This window comes from Primulina eburnea, chromosome 6 (assembly GCF_022965805.1).
Source record: "Primulina eburnea isolate SZY01 chromosome 6, ASM2296580v1, whole genome shotgun sequence".
Taxonomy (NCBI): Eukaryota; Viridiplantae; Streptophyta; class Magnoliopsida; order Lamiales; family Gesneriaceae; genus Primulina; species Primulina eburnea.
The window spans coordinates 24,365,152-24,386,066 of NC_133106.1; the positions used below are offsets into that span (position 1 = coordinate 24,365,152).

The 20,915-nt window shown below is 40.0% G+C and overlaps 1 protein-coding gene and 1 non-coding gene across 2 annotated transcripts in view; one reads left to right on the forward strand and one right to left on the reverse strand.

The window, feature by feature from the left end:
- The window catches only part of LOC140835405 (vacuolar-sorting protein BRO1-like), a 67,856-nt gene that overhangs the window by 22,660 nt on the left and 24,281 nt on the right, over window positions 1-20,915 (forward strand).
- LOC140835617 (small nucleolar RNA R71) lies at window positions 16,459-16,564 on the reverse strand. Its single transcript, XR_012118939.1, has one exon. It is a non-coding gene; the product is annotated as a small nucleolar RNA R71 (small nucleolar RNA).

A 20,915-nucleotide genomic window follows, 5' to 3' on the forward strand; every position in this document is an offset into this window, starting at 1 on the left:
AAATCTTTGCATGCTCTGATACCATAAATGTAGTGACCCGTTCCAGGATCACCTACTAAGCAAGAACTTAAGCATGCACTTTACTTAATAACAGTAATCAGAAATAACAGCGGAATTAGTCAACAAACTATAAATATACAATCCAATCGAAGTCTATAATAACTCAACTAAAAAATACAAGTACAACCATATCGAATAGAACAATACCGAAAACTAAACCAACCAGCTACTCAACGTCCTCCTCCTGCTCCTCCTGAGCTGTCCAACCTGAGGCCTGCCCCGTGGGAATGGGGTGTCCAAGATAAACAAAACCGAGGACGTGAGCGATAAGAACGCCCAGTACAAAAGTATGAGTATACAAACCTATATGAAATGCACATGCTATGATATGATACCGGGGTAGTCAAGAAACAGGAGTCACAAAAGGATCTCAACAATGCTCAGTCTAGAGGCGCCAAGTGGATAGTGCCGCGCGGTACACCTCTGGGTCACTGCATCCACTACAAGACAGACGTGGACCTAAAATGTCCCGGACCACCGAAGCCCTCCCGACCCGTCGGCCACTGTGTACTCTCGGTGTCCATGCGTCCACAAGACAGGGCTGAGCGGTCCCAAGATATAGCTTATCTCGAAAGAGATACAGCTCAACAGCAAAGGCTATCTCGAAGAAGATACGGCTCAACATGAAATGCAACGTGCAGTAATAAACGTGACACAATAGCATGCATCATATGACATATATCAATGCACCACATAATCATGCAACACATATATGAATGTATACTCAACCAGGATATCTCGGATAGTACTTTCGTACCTCTATCACAGCAATCCTAATCCACTGGAACAACCAGACAACAGGTCTAATCCAAGCCTATTCATCAAAAGCATACCCAATGAACAATACTACCATGCTCGGCTAGCAAAACCAGTACTCCCTAGTACTACCAAAGGTTTAGGGTTTACCTTCGTCCGTCGACAGCCCTTTGATGTCGATTGCCTCGAAACTCCGGCGCTGCTATGCTACCAATCCCGGCAGCTCTCCGCTAGTGCCCAAATCTCGGAACAAGACTAGAACCTGTCAGAAACGACTGAAATGCTATGGAACTCTCTGAATTGGCGAGTCAAAATGAGGAAATCCGACCACTATTTATAGGCCATGTTCGGATCCTCCGAACACCACTTCGGAACGTCCGAACTCTACGTGTCCATTGGCTCTTGACAGCTCATGTTCGGATCCACCGAACATACACTTCGGACCGTCCGAACTTGCACGTGTCGATCAACTCTTGACACCTAATGATCGGATCCACCGAACTCACTTCGGACCTTCCGAACTCTTCGGTGCTTCCGAACCATCTTCAGACCTTCCGATCATGATTAATCACCAATAATCCGTTAATTACCCAATTCGGAATTCGGGCTACTACATATATATATATATATATATATATATATATATATATATATACATACATACATATACATCCGGTTGCATGCAAGTGAAACGTGGCTCTTTTTCGTTTTGCATGACTGGCGCATATGCGCGCCCAAGATCCGCGCATATGCGCCGGAAGTACTGTCCGGGCTACTGGACTACTCGCGCATATGCGCGCAAGTCGTCGCGCATATGCGCGAGACCTACTGCCTCGTGCCTTCAACCACTCGCGCATATGCGCTATCAATCCCGCGCATATGCGCCAAACCTTCTGTCTGTCACACGCATATGCGCCATCTACGTCGCGCATATGCGTCGGACTCTCGGGAGTTCTCCCTCGACATTTCACCCCCCTCGCGCATATGCGCGCCCTGTCTCGCGCTTATGCGCGAGAGGTTCTGGACATTCCGCGCATGTGCGCGCTTACACGCCGCGCATGTGCGCGAATGCCACCCTCGCACTTATATTTCGCGTCTTTTCTCGTCTTTCCCGGTCTAATCCTTTCCGTCCATATTTACCTTAATTAATCACTAAATCGTTTCAGATTAATTTCAGATTACGGTAAATATACCCAAAACATTTCAGATTACGGTAATCAACTTCTCGGGCCTTACAACAGCAGTGCTTGCAAAGTTGTCTATTCAGATACGTACCATTGTAGACAGAGATCTAGAGATTTGATCTTGCATTTTATTCTAGGGGTGATGCTCGTAATCTTTCTATTTTGACAATGCAATCGACGCTGAAGGAAATGATTCGAGCAGGTTAGTCTTTTGATGAGCAATTACAAAAGTGGAGAATGAGGGATGAATCTAAGGTTCTGAGATTGTATTATGTTGAGGATGGTGTAGTCTGATATCTCGACAGACTGTTGTTTATTCTTCTATAATCCATTTCATGTACCTTTGTACAAAGTGGTTTGTTCTCATTGTGATGATATAGTCGTTACAATCCCGAGCATTATTATTTCGCCTTTGCGGGATTTTGATAAGTCGTGATGAGGAGGCGAGCAAATGTTGATGGTACAAAAGTGCAATGGGGTGATTCATATGATTTTGAGAGCAATCATTGTGAGTTAAGAGTATTTGACACCGCAACGACTATATGGATTTTTTTTTGGGTTAACTAAGCCTAAGAAGGGAAGGAATCTGTTATTTGTGATAGTTAATTATATTTTATCATTTGGTTTCGTTTGTTATTTGGTGTATGTTGAAATTGGTTAGTTGATAATGAAGGCAACCATGGAGATAAGGTTCAAAGCGTTGATGGAGCACGGTGGCGATAGCACCTACAAAATTGAGCTTAAAGGTAAGCATGTTGATCATATAATCCTTGTTATTACTAATTTGTTTAATTTTTGTGTAGGTGGCAATGATTTGAGGACAAATAATTTTTAAGAAGGGGAGGATGATGCTATCATGGTAGGTCAAGCTCCAATTAAAGCATGGGACCCGTTAGAGTTTCGGATGGGACGAATAACAAAGGGACGACTGAAGAGATTCAAGGAAGTATTGCATGGGCTTATGAGCAATCAAGAAGAACTTGCAAGCAAGGAACCGAGTCCTGAGGGGCTCGTGAGTCACGGGAGTAAGTTTGGAGTCCGAGGAACGTGGTTAAAGTGCTAAAGTATGAAGAGAATGAGCTCGGACCAAAAGCTCCCACGCTAGGGCGGCCAAACATTACCGCCCCAGCGTGCCATGTACTGCTCAAGGTGAAGTCCAGAGAGTTTGGCGCTAGGGCGGCCAAACATTACCGCCTCAGCGCCCCACACATTGTCCAAGCTGCGAAATTCCAAAATCCTCCGCGCAAGGGCATTCAAACTTTATCGCCCCAGCACGCCACCTGCGTGAAGAAATTTATTTTCCTAGTTTAGAGTCCAAAGTATTTGGCAACTAGATTTTTGAATATTATTTAAACATATTTGCACGAAAATTTTGGGACATTTTTTTATTTTTCATTGATAAAATACGAACTTTTGATTTTTCTCTCAAACTTTTCAAGACTTTAACTTTGTATTGAAAATCAAACTTATCATAGTTTTACTTTGTGGCGTTTGTCGATTATTCCTTTTGCGGATTGTCAAAGACGAGTTCTTTGTGAAAGGGGATCGATTAAGGTGACCGAAAGCGCAACGGAAGTTTTAAAAATGTTTTTCAACAAGAAAACCGAGCACCCTAATTCTATAATGTGTAGCAAATACAAAAACACAAAATATGACATTCATAGTGTGTTTAGAAAATATACCTATCAATGAGAAGTGTGTGCTTTCATCAACAATCTACAAGCTTTCCCTTGTTCTTGAATTTTTCCTTCAAAATTAGGTCCACCACCAACAAGATAGAACCACTCTAATTTTGCACTAGAAAAATTAGAACATTTTTCATTGAGAAGTGTGTGCTTTCATCAACAATTGAAGGAGAAAAAATGGAGGAGAATAGGGCATCAAATTTCGTCCAACATGAGGGGAGGAGAGAGGGAGGAGTGTATTTCTTGGTTGTGGAAAAAGTAGAATCAAAAAGTTGCATGTGCATGTCATGCAATTAACTCAAAAGTTGTCTCCAACCCTTCACCTTCCAAGCATGCTTTTTACTTGGGCTTGTAACAATTACAAGGCCCATGAACTTATATTTAAATTGTCTCAAACACATTTGAAACCATTTAACCTTTACTTGATTTTACTCAAGCCCACTAGTTTAATAATTATTTTTAATTGGGCTCTACAAGACCCAATATTGTTTAATTAATTCAACACTTGAATTAATTTAATTATTTAGACTCTACTAGGCCCACTAGTGTTTAATTAATTCAACACTTGAATTAATTTAATTTAGTCCATAATAATGTTTATGAAAATCACAATTTTCAAATACATTATTTGTTTGGCCAACTTTTAAATTAGGAACACTTCCTCAAATTAAAAGTTACATTCTCCTTATAGAAGTCATACTTCTATTTTTATTTACACTTATAAACTCCTTTATAAGCCGTTCAACACATTGAACTATTTTATTTCTCAACGAGATCTAAAAAATTAGCACTTGTGTGACCCTCAATGGTTCATTGATACAACTAGCAGTTGGTTCACATCTCCATGAGATTCAAACTAAACATGTCCTTATACGAGCATACCCCAATTGCTCCATTCTTACTTATCAACTCCTTGATAACAAGAACGTCAAAACTCAAGTCTGATAGTGCACAACCAATCATGTTAAACGCCTAGCAGCATCGCTTACATGATTCCCTAGGTATCAAATGATAGTGCCTGCAAGAACCATTCAATTATGGTTAGCGTACAGTACGGTCCCTTCAACTCATATATCCCGACCGATTCGACAACCATTGGTATATCGAGAGTTGTCAATGAATCGATACTATGTGTCATGTCGTAGTTGCATCGATGGTGTAATCTATGAAACCTCTTACATAATTACCACCATAATCTGATCAGATATTTCATACTATATACACATAGGATATCCATATCCGAAGGTAAGCGGTGAATCCCCGACTACAATGCATCGACTCCTATATGTTTTGACAAAACACCCAACCTTGCCACCTGATGACCCCTTGAGAGTCGGTAAACAAGTTAAAGTGTAATACTAGCACATAGAGTCTCAATATTGTCCCGGGTCATAAGGACTAATGGTGTACAACCATAAACTAGGACGTTTCCACTCGATAAGTGAGAACCACTTGGAAAGTCCTTTATGGAGGGTTGTTCAATGCACTCTACAAAGAGCACCTATCTGCATGCTCGGACATCACAATGTCCCCTACCAATGAAACATGGTACTCACATCGCAGATACTAGTCTCGAACTCGAGCGGCCTATATCTTTCTTAGCGGCGGCTGAATCGACTAGGAACTGTTTAGAATATACAGTATTCCAAATACGAGTTTCATAATACTCATCATCTGAGCATCTCATATTATTTCTACTATTTGTATATTCAAGGACTTTATCTATGCAACTAGCATGAATATACAGATAAAGATGTGCCAAAACAATAATTTCAGATATTATTAAAATAAAGACTGTTTATACATGGAGTTTCATTGTGAACACTCGGCCAACACTTGGCTCGACATGCACCTACTCTAACAATCTCCCACTTGCACTAGAGCCAACTACCCATATACTTTAAACCCATCGATTCGCGATGCTTCTCGAATAATGGTCTAGGTAAAGGCTTAGTTAGCGGATCAGCAACATTATCTGCGGAGCCGACTTTGTCAATCGAGACATCTCCTCTTTCCACAATCTCTCGGAGGATGTGGTACTTTTTCAAAACGTGTTAGGACTTCTGATGAGACCTTGGCTGCTTTGCTTAAGCAATGGCTCTCGTGTTGTCACAAACATCGGGATAGGAGCAACTCCATTAGAAATGACGCCCAAATCTTGGACGAAATTCCTTATCCAAAGAGCCTCCTTTGCTGCAGGTGATGCAACAATGTATTCTGCCTCAGTGGTGGAATCCGCTGTACTGTCTTGCTTGGAACTCTTCCAAGAGACAGCAGCACCATTGAGCATGAATATGAATCCAGTGGTTGACTTCGAGTCATCGATATCGCTTTGGAAGCTAGAGTCGGTATAGCCTTCAAATTTCACTTCTCCAGCCCCATAGACCAAGAACAATCTATTGGTCCTTCTCAAATACTTGAGGATATCTTTCACAGCTTTCCAGTGTGGAAGACCAGGGTTCGATTGATATCTACTCACTACACTTAGTGAGAAAGCCACGTCAGGACGTGTAAATATCATCCCATACATGATGCTACCAATTGCAGATGCATACAGAATGCATGTCATCGCCGCTATCTCTGCATCAGTCTTGGGAGACATAGACTATGATAGGGACACGCCATGACACATCGGTAGAAGTCCTCTCTTGGAATCATCCATCAAGAACCTCTTCACGATGGTATACATGTATGTGGACTGAGTGAGACCAAGCAATCTTCTTGATCTATCTCTATATATCTGTATTCCCAATATAAAAGATGTTTCACCCAAGTTCTACATCGAGAACTTACTTGCTAACCATATTTTAGTTGATTGCAACATTCCTACATCATTCCTAATGAGTAGAATTTCATCAACATAAAGCAACAGGAATGTCACAGCACTCCCACTGACCTTCTTATACACACAGAGTTCCTCAGGATTCTTAGTAAAACCAAAATCTTTGATTGTACTGTCGAATCTGAGGTTCCAACTCCTAGATGCCTGCTTTAGACCATAAATAGATTTATGACGTTTGCATACCATATGCTCACTTCCGACAGATGTAAACCCTTCAGGTTGAGACATGTAAATCTCTTCCTTAATATCTCCATTAAGAAAGGTTGTCTTGACATCCATCTGCCATATCTCATAGTCATACCATGCAGCTATGGCTAGCAATATCTTTATAGACTTAAACATTGCAACTGGAGAAAAGGTTTCCTCAAAGTCAACTCCTTGTCTTTGAGTATATCTTTTTGCCACCAATCGCGCCTTGAAGGTCAATACCTTCTCATCCGCCCCAAGTTTCCTCTTGTAAATCCATTTACACCCTATGAGAACAATTGCCTCAGGTGGATCCACGAGATTCCACACTTGGTTCGAATGCATGGAATTCATCTCAGATTCCATCGCTTCAAGCCACTTGGATGAATCGGCATCAGATAACGCTTCCTTGAAGGTCCTTGGATCACATCCATGGTAAGGCTCATCATGGCCCTCTTCAAGAAGCAGACCATAGCTCATAGGTGGTCTCGAGACTCTCTCGGATATTCTAGGAGCTTGTATCTCTTCTCTTGGCTCTTCGGGTGTGGGTTCTATAATTGTGGGTGTCTCTCGAACCTCTTCGAGTTCTATCATCTCCCCTTTTCTATCCAATAGAAATTATTTTTTCAAAAGGGCCGCATTCCTAGAAACAAATACCTTTGTTTCTTGGGGATGATAGAAATAATATCTAACAGAATTCCTTGGATATCCCATAAAGTAATATAAAATGGATCGACTATCTAATTTATCTCCCACTACCTGCTTCACATAAGCAGGGCACCCCCATATTCTAAGACAAGAATATTTGGGAGGCTTACCCATCCATATCTCATATGTTGTCTTGTCAATTGTCTTTGAATGGACATTGTTCAACAACAGTGCCGCTGTCTCAAGCGCATATCCCCAAAAAGATGGCGGCAACTCTGTGAACCCCATCATAGACCGAACCATGTCCATCAAAGTCCGGTTACGACGCTCCGAAACACCATTCAACTATGATGTAGCGGGTGGAGTCCACTGCGAGAGAATCCCATTCTCCCTAAGATATTCTTGGAACTCGGTACTCAAGTACTCACCACCTCGATCCGATCGAAGTGTCTTGATGATTCGTCCCAACTGTTTTTCTACTTCACTTCTGAATTCTTTGAACCTTTCAAAGGCTTCAGACTTGTATTTCATCAAATACACATACCCATACCTCGAAGTCATCGGTAAAGGTGATGAAGTAGGCATGTCCATGCTTAGTTGTGATGCTAAGCGGACCGCACACATCGGTATGGATCAAATCCAATAACCCTTTGGCTCGCTCCACATGGCCCTTTAAACGGAATTTTGTTCTTCTTTCCTTTCAGACAGGATTCACAAGTCGTGAGAGCATTAATATCAGACATATCAAACATGCCTACTTCCACTAGCTTGTTCATCCTTCTTAGGGAAATATGTCCTAATCGAGCATGCCATAATTGTGCCGAATTTAGAGTATCTTGTTTTCGCTTGTTTGTTGTTATTGCTTGGACATTGTTTAGTGGAATATTTTTCAATTTTAAGGTGTAGAGATCGTTTTCAAGTTCTCCAGTACCAATTAAACATTCATTCTTGTAAATGTTGCAAACACCTTTGCTAAATAAACAAGAAAATCCATCTTTATCAAGTATAGAAATGGAAATAATGTTTTTCACCAATTCAGGTACAAACAAGACATCTCTTAACATTAACTTAAAATCATTGTTCAACAATAAGTAAACATCTCCTACGGTCTTGGCAGCAACTCTTGCTCCATTGCCCATTCTCAAGAAGGTCTCACCTTCACTAAGCCTTCTATTTCTTCCCATCACCTGTAACTCATTACAGAGATGTGAGCCACAACCAGTATCTAATACCCAAGAAGTAGAGTTAATTGAAATGTTTACTTCAATGTATAACATACCATTTCCAAAACTTTTCTGGGCAATATATTCTTTGTAGTTACGCCTCCAATGTCCAGGCTTCTTGCGGTAATGACCAGTGTTCTCCAAACCGGACCGGACCGGCCAGTCGGACCGGTTCAACCGCGAACCGGCCTCCAGACCGGTCCGGAGATAATTAAAAAACCGGAAAACAGGTTTAACCGGAAAAAACCAGTTAAAATCCGGTTAAACCAGAAAAAACCGGAAAAAACCGGAGATAAGTAAAAACCCAGAAATTTCACTATTTGGTTACATGTTAGGTGTAATTTGGATTTTTGAATTTGAAAAGTGATGTTTATTTGGATATTTGTTGTAATTTTCATCATAAAAATTAAGTAAAAACTATAAAAACATAAATAATCAATATTTTACTATTTTATTTATTATATAAAATAAATAAAATATTAATTTTATTGATCTGGTTCTACCGTTCGGTTGAACTAGTTGAACCATTTTTTAAGGCTTGACCGGTTCGATTAACGGTCCGGTTATAAAAACACTGGTAATGACATATGTCAACAGTCTTGTCAGCCTTCACTGGTATGGCTGCCACAGCGGGACTCGGAGATTGCCTCTTCAAGGTTACGTTCTTCTTGGGACGTTGGAAAGAACGCTTCTTTCCCTTCTTATGTGGACCAATCTTCGTACCAGATGAAGAATCCACATAAATAACCGACTTCTCATCATTCTTGGAAGCCTGCATATAACACTCGGCTTTCAAGTCATGGTCACACCATTCTTTGTAAGTCTGCAATTCCTCAGGAGTGCAGTCAGTCGGAGCCTCAACAGGGGGCGACTCAGTAAGTGTATATGCTATCCTTTCCGAATTCAAGACTATTTTCAGGTTTCTTAGCCAGTTGAGGTAGTTAGATCCAGTTAATACGTGTTTGTCGAGTATTGCAGATAGCGGATTGCAAATCAAAGACATTGTCAATTTGTACTGAAAAATAAAACAGATAAATGTTGGTGACTATTTTAAAATATTTATTAAGATATAAAGTATGGACTTTTACTTTATAAATTTTTACTCCCACTGTTTTAACATCTTTCACTACCCTCTAGTGAAAACGAGAAACTCATTTCCTCAGTAGGTACGTAAGGTCCAATTAGCGAATTATGATCCCGAATAATATCAGCCAATCACAATTCCTAAAAGGTAGTTTCCAATTGCATCACAATGCAATCCTTTACGTAAAATTTTGTCTCACGTTTGATTAGGACCCAATAATATGACGTTGTTCATCTTTACGTGTCAAGCCTTACCCAACGATGTTGAACCTTAATGGACGGTCGCCATGAGTTCCCTCAATAATATGAGCCGAAATCATGGGAGTTCCACGTAGTTCACATCACCATGTCAATGGATGTCACAGCTTTCCGGCACCCAGGGCCCCCCCAATAATATGAGCCGAGCCCCGAGCACGGGTAGCGTTCATCATGCACCCATTGTCGATGGAAAACATGGAAATTATAAACAAACTTATAATTCTCCTTTTCGGGCTTGATATTAATTTAAATCTTATTCAAAATGAGGGTTTTTAATTTTGAAAGGTCTCATCATTAATTTTATTTAAATGCTCGCCATGTTTGATCGTATGTTTGCTGGATTCATGCAACTTTGTTATTATCATAATAATAATGCACATACTCATTATTTATAACATATCATGCATATATTATAAACAGTAAACAAAACAAGGATGATCAATCGCCCCAATACTAATGGTCTGTGTGAGCTAAACACGGGCTTAGGTCCAATCCTAGGGAAATGCATGGGATGCAAATGCAACTATTACATATGCTTCCTATATTTACATGTCTTCGATCTTCATAATCATCAAGGCCACCATCTTCCAATCTTAATCTTCCACTATACTAATATTTACAAATAAATATCCATAGTAAATAGGGATACATCTCATCGGGTGGGAACGGGCCATAAACCAAGCTCATTTTAAATTTGATAATTATTACAATCACTCAACATAAAATATCCTAGCATACACCTAGCAAATTGGGCTTGGGCTTTTGATAATCCTTCATGCATAATATCACATATCATACACCATCAATTAATTATCACAATAATTAATTGATCCAATATTATATATCTTGATCCAATCACTAACCGCCACGATTATAAACTAAATTAACAAAGTATACAAACACATTTGTCTACTTTCTAATTAATTTATTTATAACCGAATTTCTTGTAAATCACCATTTACTATAAATAATTAAAGTCCAACTTCAATTATTTATTTCATGAGAAAATATTTGAAAATTTTGTAAATTTAAACTTAAGGACCCAAAAATAATTTTTCATCAAAAACATTTTGACCCATTTAAAATTTCACAAATATGTTAGCCATCTAATGACCCAACAACATCAAGACCCATGACACTTTGATAATCCAAAACACTTTTGGAAACCCTAGTCGTCATCACCGTCGCCGGATTCCGGCCAACAAGCACAAAATTTTTTTTTAATTAAAACATAGGGGATGTTCGGGCAGCCCGCCCGCACTTGCTGCCCGAAATGGGCAGCCCCTCGGGCAGCCCGAGGTGCCCGAAATGGGCAGCAACTTGTTGCCCAAAGTTGTCCCCAAAACCGGCCACGATTTGATGCAAAATTTTGTCTCATGTAGTTAGAAATCGACATCAATATAATATTATGTATATGCTATACAAAATAGTATCCTTAGCTCATGATACCACTTGAAAGGGGATCGATTAAGGTGCCCGAAAGCACAACGGAAGTTTTAAAAATGTTTTTCAACAAGAAAACCGAGCACCCTAATTCTATAATATGTAGCAAATACAAAAAAACACAAAATATGACATTCATAGTGTGTTTAGAAAATATACCTATCAATCTTAAAAGATTGATGATGGCTCCAACTTAGTTGTCAAACATATAAGCTCTTCAAAGGATGACAATCTACAAGCTTCCCCTTGTTCTTGAATCTTTCCTTCAAAATTAGGTCCACCACCAACAAGCTAGAACCACTCTAATTTTGCACTAGAAAAATTAGAGCATTTTTCATTGATAAGTGTGTGCTTTCATCAACAATTGAAGAAGCAAAAATAGAGGAGAATAGGGCATCAAATTTCGTCCAACATGAGGGGAGGAGCGTGGGAGAAGCGTTTTTCTTGGTTGTGGAAAAAGTATAATAAAAAAGTTGCATTGCATGCCATGCAATTAATTCAAAAGTTGTCTCTAACCCTTCACATTCCAAGCATGTTTTTTACTTGAGCTTGTAACAATTACAAGGCCCATGGACTTATATTTAAATTGTCTCAAACACATTTGAGACCATTTAACCTTTACTTGATTTTTCTCAAGCCCACTAGTTTAATAAATATTTTTAATTGGGCTCTACAAGACCCAATATTGTTTAATTAATTCAACACTTGAATTAATTTAATTATTTGGACTCTACTAGGCCCACAAGTATTTAATTAATTCAACACTTGAATTAATTTAATTTAGTCCCTAATAATGTTTAGGAAAATCACAATTTTCAAATATATTATTTGTTTGGCCAATTTTTAATTTAGGAACACTTCCTCAAATTAAAAGTTACATTCTCCTTATAGAAGTCATACTTCTATTTTTATTTACACTTATAAACTCCTTTATAAGCCGTTCAACACATTGAACTATTTTACTTCTCAACGGGATCTAAAAAGTTAGCACTTGTGTGACCCTCAATGGTTCATTGATACAACTAGCTGTTGGTTCACATCTCCATGTGATTCGGACTAAACATGTCCTTATACGAGCATACCCCAATTGCTCCATTCTTACTTATCAACACCTTAATAACAAGAACGTCAGAACTCAAGTATGATAGTACCCAACCAATCATGTTAATTGCTTAGCAGCATCGCTTACATGATTCCCTAAGTATCAAATGATAGTGCCTGCAAGAACCATTCAATTATGGTTAGCGTACAGTACGGTCCCTTCAACTCATATATCTCGACCGATTCGACCACCATTGGTATATCGAGAGTTGTCAATGAATCGATACTATGTGTCATGTTGTAGTTGCATCGATGGTGTAATCTATGAAACCCCTTTCATAATTACCACCATATTCTGATTAGAGATTTCATACTACATACACATAGGATATCCATACCCGAAGGTAAGCGGTGAATCCCCGACTACAATGCATCGACTCCTATATGTTTCGACAAAACACCCAACCTTGCCACCTGATGACCCCTTGAGAGTCGGTAAACAAGTTAAAGTGTAATACTAACACATAGAGTCTCAATGTTGTCCCGGGTCATAAGGACTAATGGTGTACAACCATAAACTAAGACGTTTCCACTCGATAAGTGAGAACCACTTGGAAAGTCCTTTATGGAGGGTTGTTCAGTGCACTCTACAAGGAGCACCTATCTGCATGCTCGGACATCACAATGTCCCCTACCAATGAAGCATGGTACTCACATCGCAGATACTAGTCTCGAACTCGAGCGGCCTATATCCTTCTTAGCGGCGGCTGAATCGACCAGGAACTGTTTAGAATATACAGTATTCCAAATATGAGTTTCATGATACTCATCATATGAGCTTCTCATATTCTTTCTACTATTTGTATATTCAAGGACTTTATCTATGAATTTAGCATGAGTATACAGATAAAGATGTGCCAAAACAATAATTTCAGATATTATTAAAATAAAGATTGTTTATATATAGAGTTTCATTGTGAACACTCGGCCAACATTTGGCTCGACGTGAACCTACTCTAACACTTTGAAGGTTTGTTCGAGTTTTGGTTGTTTTTCTTTGTGGTACTTTATTACTAAATCTCGTAGTTTAGGGGTAAAGGTCATGCAATACTTCATTCAAAAATATCGGGACATCGCAACACCGATCCTTGTTCGTTATTGAATTGAGGAAAAGATTCCAATTATTCGTGTTTGCCTTTCTTATGTTCAAGGATTCATATCATAGACATTTATTGCTTTAAAATGATACTCATTTACTATTTCATGCAGTGTTAAAATGAGTTCTTCTCGTGTAAAATCAGTTGAACTGAAATCAAATACCTGTTGACTTGTAAATTCTTCTTCTGTATTATTTGCCATTAGACATTTGACTTCTTCTTCATCACTTGAGCTATATGAGCTTTCTGGTTCTGATTCGTCACTATCAGTCTCTGCCCATTTGGATTTGTTTTCTTTAGCTAATAGAACTTCATGTTTCTTTCTGTAGGTTTTCTTATCATCTCTGGGTCTTCTCTTATGCTCATATGATTTCTTTTTTCTGTCAGTTGATCCTTGATTGTCCTTTTTAGGTTTAGGACAATCAGCAATATAATGACCTGTTTTGCCACAATTGTAGCAAGCATTTATTTCTTCTTTGGAATTGTTTCTCTGGTATTGCTTCTGAAAGTTTCCTTGGTTCTTTCTCATGAACCTCCCAAACTTTTTGATGAATAATGCCATAGCATCATTGCTTAACTGATCGGCAGATTTCTCGACTGAACCAATTGGTTCTGTTCTTCTAGCTGCTAGAGCAGTTGTAGTTGTAGGAGTAAGTGGTTCTCCTTCTCTGCTCTGCAATTCAAATTCATAGGCCTTTAAATCAGCAAATAGTTCATGAAGTTCGATCAGGTTCAAGTCTTTAGATTCTCTCATAGCCATAGTTTTGACATCACATTCCTTTGGAAGACCTCTCATTACTTTTAGTGCAACTGATATGTGTCGTTTTTACGTGTTTTATTGCATTGGTTTAGTTGTGTGCATGGTGCATGTATGCATTTCGTTTACTTTCTGTTCATTTTAGAGTAAATATTTGCATTTTATCCTATCTCACTCGGGCGTGATTAATTTGCAGGAAAAAAGGCCGGAACAACCAAAAATCGGAGCCAAGTGCCAAGTCAAGACAAAAAGGACAGAAGGATTGGCGCTCGGGCGGTGAAATTCTACCGCCCGAGCGCGAGATGAAAGCCCCAAAGGAACTTCGATAGAAAGGTCGGCGCTCGAGCGGTAGTTTTCTACCGCCCGAGCGCGAATGCTGCATATGCCAAGGAAAATTACAGAGAATGTGGCGCTCGATCGGTACTTTTCTACCGCCCGAGCGCCACCTATTTTTGGAAAGTATTATTCGCGATTTCTTGCCTGATTTGATGATGGGGAACGATATGGTAAGTCTTGGGGACGAATTGGGGGGAGGATTCAGAGATTTCAGACATATTTTGAGAGCCAAAAAAGGGATTTTGGAGAACTTTTGCACTTGGATTGAAGATTCGACGGTTTCCGGGCATCGTTCTTCGCAGATTTCGTCACGCCTAGTATTTCTAGTTTATTTTCCTTTGTTTAAACATTGTTTTGCTTATTTTAATTATGAATTCTAGTAGCTAACTTTCATATTTGTTGGGATTAAAGGGGATCCTACCCCAAACTTTTAGTTGATTAATTCATATTTTGAGTTGTGCTTTATTCTTGATTACACTACGATTGTTATTGTGTCGTTTGAGCGTAGCTAACTTTTACGATGATTTTATATCACGAGTGAGTTCGAGAGAATAACTAGTGATAGGATCGAGTAGTATAATCTGCGGATCTACAATTTGCATAGACATATGAAATTGGATACATGCCGATAGTCATAGTCCTTAGGGTCGAAAACTAGGGGATTTCATCAATCGAAATGCGGTTCATTCTTGATAAATGATTAAAGACATTTAATTACTTCATTGAGTGAATTAGTTTGGCATAGCTCGAGAGAGTGTGTTCAATTAAATAGGAAATCCTGTCGGAAGCGTAGAACACAATCGAACGAATTAATTAATTAATAAGGGGTAGGTGAACCAGAATTCCCAACAAATTCTTTTATCATTTGAAATTTAATCCATTGATTTAGCATTCATATTTTATCATTTAATCTTTGAACTTGTTTATTTAATTTTCTTGCATTTTAGTAGTTATAAACAAACAACCAAACTTCGTCGCTAAAGTTTCAATAACTAAAATAATACTTGTTAAATACAGTCTCCAGTGGAACGATACTCGTATTCATATACACTATACTATTACTTGACATCGTGCACTTGCGATTACATTTTGAGCATACAAAATCATATTTTCTTGGGGAATTCATAGTGCAAGTTTTGCTCGATCAAGTTTTTGGCGCCGTTGCCGGGGACTGTTAATCTACAATTATATTCTTAGTTATGTTCTTTAGTGTATTTTATTTTTACTGATCTAACACTCCATATTTTGATTCAGATATCTCTTCCGGTGCATGCCAAAGTCACTTGACTTGGAGCTTGAGTGTGACCCTGAAATTGAAAGGACTTTCCGCAGGCGAAGACAACAGCAAAGACTTAAGGAACTGATGGAGAGGCACGAACAAGAGCAGGAGGCAGAGCGCCAAAACGAGAGACGAATTGAGATGCCACGCCGCATACCCATGTTAGAGTATGCCCAACCTTCTTTGGATGGTGCACGCCCCAGCATTGTGAGGCCGATTGTGCGGGCAAACCAATTCGAAATAAAACCAGCCATTATCCAGATGATTCAGAACACCGTCCAATTCGGAGGAACTACTGTGGACGATCCAAACACACACATCGCGGATTTTCTTGAGATTTGCGATACCTTTAAATTTAATGGAGTTTCTGATGATGCTGTTAGACTGCGTTTATTTCCTTTCTCTTTGCGTGATAAAGCTAAAGCTTGGTTGAATTGTTTACCTGTAGGTTCGATCGCTACATGGGAGGACATGGCGAAGGCGTTTCTTATCAAATACTTTCCTCCATCAAAAACCATGAAGCTGCGAGCTGACATTACAACATTTGCTCAGTTCGATCAAGAGTCACTATATGAGGCGTGGGAGCGTTTCAAGGATCTATTACGAAGATGCCCACATCACGAGTTACCACTTGGGTTAGTCGTTCAAACTTTTTATTACGGTTTGCTTACTCCTAACCGTACTATGATAGATGCTGCAGCGTGTGGGAACCTATTGAGGAAGACTGCGGAAGAAGGATATGAGTTGTTGGAGGAGATGGCTGCTAGCAGTTATCATCCTCAATCTGACAGAAACAACCAGCGGAGAAGTGCAGGAGTGCACCAGGTAACTGATTTTTCTGCTATTACTGCACAACTTGATGCTTTAAACAGGAAAATAGATGGCTTGAACTTGGGTGGCACGGCTATGCGTTTGCAAGAGGTATTCTGTGAGAAATGTGGAGGTGAACACTATGTGAAAGACTGTCAAGATGACAATCCATTCTATGTGCCCGAAGGAGCACCTGTGCATCAAGTGGGAGTCCAAAACCGTCCACGGAATGACCCTTACTCAAACACATATAATCCTGGGTGGAGGCAACATCCCAACTTCTCATGGGGCGGTCAAAACAGTCAGAATAGGCCGCAAGGAGGACAACAATATGGGAAACAACCGATGTACAGATCCGATCCTCCTAGAGAAGAAAAGTCCAACTTGGAACAAATGATGTCTAAGTTTATCTCATCCACTGAAACTCGACTCCAAAACCAAGATGCATCAATAAAGGGGCTCGAGAATCAAATTGGACAGTTGGCCAAGATGATAGCAAGTCGAGAGCCGGGCACCTTGCCAAGTAATACCGAGACTAATCCAAAAGAGCAAGTAAAGGCCATTGAGTTGAAGAGTGGAAAGATTTTGGAGCCTAGAGAGAAAGAGAAAAGCCAAGTACCGGATGAGCAGGCTGAGGCGTCAAAAGGTAAGTCATCTAACTCTACACCAGCACCCACGGCACATCCTAGGATTGTTATTCCCCCGCCTTTCCCTGCAGCATTGAAAAAGGCAAATCTAGATGCACAATTCGGTAAATTTCTTGAGGTGTTTAAAAAATTGCATATCAATATTCTCTTTGCCGATGCTTTAATGCAAATGCCTAGTTATGCCAAATTCTTGAAGGACATCTTAGCTAACAAGCGAAAATTGGAGGATCACATGACAGTGAACTTGACTGAGAGTTGCTCTGCTTTGGTGCAAAACAAAATCCCACCGAAACTAAAAGACCCAAGGAGTTTTTCTATCCCTTGCATGATTGGTGATGTTGTTTTTTGTAAAGCATTGTGTGATCTTGGTGCAAATATTAATCTAATGCCCTTATCTGTTTTCAGGAAACTCGGATTAGGAGAGCCTAAGCCGACGAGGATGTCTTTACAACTGGCTGACAGGTCTGTCAAGTACCCCCGCGGAGTGATTGAGGATGTGCTAGTGAAAGTGGACAAGTTTATCTTTCCTGCGGACTTTGTGGTGCTTGATATGGATGAGGATGAGGAGATGCCTCTGATTTTGGGTAGACCGTTCCTTGCGACTGGCAAGGCACTGATTGATGTGCAAGAAGGGAAGTTGCGATTGAGAGTGGGCGACGAAGAGATTACTTTTGATGTGTTTAATGCACTTAAGCACACACTGCATTCTGATAGTTGTTTTAGAATTGATGCGTTTGACTCTCTTGCGTCTAACTATGTACAGGATGCTCTTAGGGACCCTTTGGAGGCCACTATCGATACTGAATTGGGAGAAGAGGAATTGGATGAGGAAAGAGCCGAAATTGTGGCACACTTTAATGCCAACCAACCATGGAGAAGGTCAATGAGGATGCGACTAGAGGATCTGGGAGAACGAAGAGATTTGACCCCTCAAAGGTCAAGCATCGAGGATCCCCCAACACTTGAGCTGAAGCCGTTGCCTCCACACCTCAAGTACGTGTATTTAGGTGAGAATAACACTTTACCTGTTATTATTTCTGCTGCTTTGACAGATGTGATGGAGGACAAACTGTTGGAAGTATTGAAAGCACACAAGGGTGCATTTGCGTGGAAGGTGGCGGATATCAAAGGGATCAATCCATCAGTCTGCATGCACAAGATCTTGATGGAAGAGAAGTACTCACCTCTTGTGCAACCTCAGAGAAGATTGAATCCTAAGATGCAAGAGGTAGTGAAAGCTGAAACGATTAAGCTTCTCGATGCAGGTATTATCTACCCTATATCTGATAGTGCATGGGTAAGTCCCGTTCAATGTGTGCCAAAGAAAGGTGGGATTACTGTTATCACAAATGAAAATAATGAATTAATACCCACTAGGACTGTTACGGGATGGCGTGTGTGCATTGATTATAGAAAATTGAATGATGCCACCCGTAAAGACCACTTTCCCCTTCCCTTTATCGATCAGATGCTTGAGAGGTTAGCGGGTCATGAGTTTTATTGCTTTTTGGATGGGTATTCGGGGTACAACCAAATTATGATTGCGCCGGAGGACCAAGAGAAAACCACTTTCACTTGTCCTTACGGCACTTTTGCTTTTCGCCGCATGCCGTTTGGTCTCTGTAATGCCCCTGCCACATTTCAACGTTGCATGACCGCTATATTCCATGATATGATAGAAACTTTTCTTGAAATTTTTATGGATGATTTCTCGATATTTGGTTCTTCTTTTGATGATTGTTTGCAGAATCTGACGGTAGTGTTGAGGAGATGTGAGGAGACAAACTTGGTGCTTAATTGGGAAAAATGCCACTTCATGGTACAAGAGGGAATTGTCCTAGGGCACAAGGTTTCGGGGGACGGAATCGAGGTGGACAAGGCGAAAGTTGAAGTGATTAAGAACTTACCACCTCCGGCGTCCATAAAGGGAGTTAGAAGTTTTCTAGGCCACGCCGGTTTTTACCGGCGTTTTATCAAAGATTTTTCTAAAGTTGCCAAACCTCTATCTTCTTTACTCATGAAAGATGTATCCTTTAACTTTAATTCTGATTGCTTGCAGGCATACGAGAAGTTGAAGGAGCGCTTGGTGACGGCTCATGTCTTGGTAGCACCGGATTGGGATCTACCTTTCGAGATCATGTGCGATGCTAGTGATACTGCGGTAGGTGTTGTCCTCGGCCAAAGACAGAACAAGGTATTCCACACTATATACTATGCAAGTAAGACCTTAGATGAGGCACAATTGAATTATGCTACCACCGAAAAAGAGTTACTTGCAGTAGTGTTTGCACTTGACAAGTTTCATGCATATCTTGTTTTGTCTAAAGTCATTGTCTACACTGACCACTCTGCACTGAAACATTTACTTGCGAAGAAAGATGCAAAACCACGCCTACTTCGGTGGATTCTATTGTTGCAAGAATTTGATTTAGAAATAAAAGATAAGAAGGGTGTTGAGAATGTGGTTGCAGATCATTTATCTAGATTAGAGTGTATTTGTAATGATTCTGTTGATAATGCTATCGATGATTGGTTCCCGGATGAGCAACTATTTGAGGTGAGAAATTGTCCATGGTATGCAAATTTCGCTAACTTTCTTGTCACAGGCACACCTCCACCGAACCTATCTTTTCACCAACGAAAGAAATTCTTTTCTGACATGAAATACTATTTTTGGGAGGAACCGTTCTTGTTTAAGATTTGTGCAGATTCCATGATAAGACGGTGTGTTGCGGAGGAAGAGTTTTATAAGATTCTAAACCATTGCCATGACCGTGAGGTAGGTGGTCACTTTGGACCAACGAGGACGGCATCTAAGGTACTCGAATGTGGCTTTTATTGGCCAACCCTCTTTAAAGATGCTCGTTCTTATGTGCTACATTGTGATAAATGCCAACGGTCAGGTAACATCTCTAACCGTCACGAAATGCCTTTAAATAATATCATTGAGTGTGAGGTTTTTGATGTATGGGGGATAGATTTCATGGGACCATTTCCTAGTTCTTTCACAAAAAAATACATTTTGGTGGCAGTGGATTATGTGTCTAAGTGGGTAGTGGCGGAAGCATACGCCACTAATGATGCTCAAGTGGTTCTAAGATTTTTGAAGAAAAATATTTTTAACCGCTTTGGAACACCACGAGCAATCATTAGTGATGGTGGCACTCATTTTTGCAACAAACTCTTTGAAAAACTTTTAAGCAAATATGGTGTCACACATAAGATCTCTACCCCTTATCACCCTCAGACGAGTGGTCAAGTGGAAGTGTCGAATCGTGAGATTAAGCGAATCTTGGAGAAAGTAGTAGGTGTCAGTAGGAAAGATTGGTCGGTGAGGTTAGATGATGCTCTTTGGGCGTATAGGACTGCTTTTAAAACACCTATCGGCACTACACCGTATAGGCTTTTGTTTGGTAAAGCATGTCATTTACCTGTCGAGTTGGAGCATCGTGCATATTGGGCAACAAAAGCGCTGAACTTTAATTTTACTGATGCAGGTGAACAGCGTTTGCTTCAATTG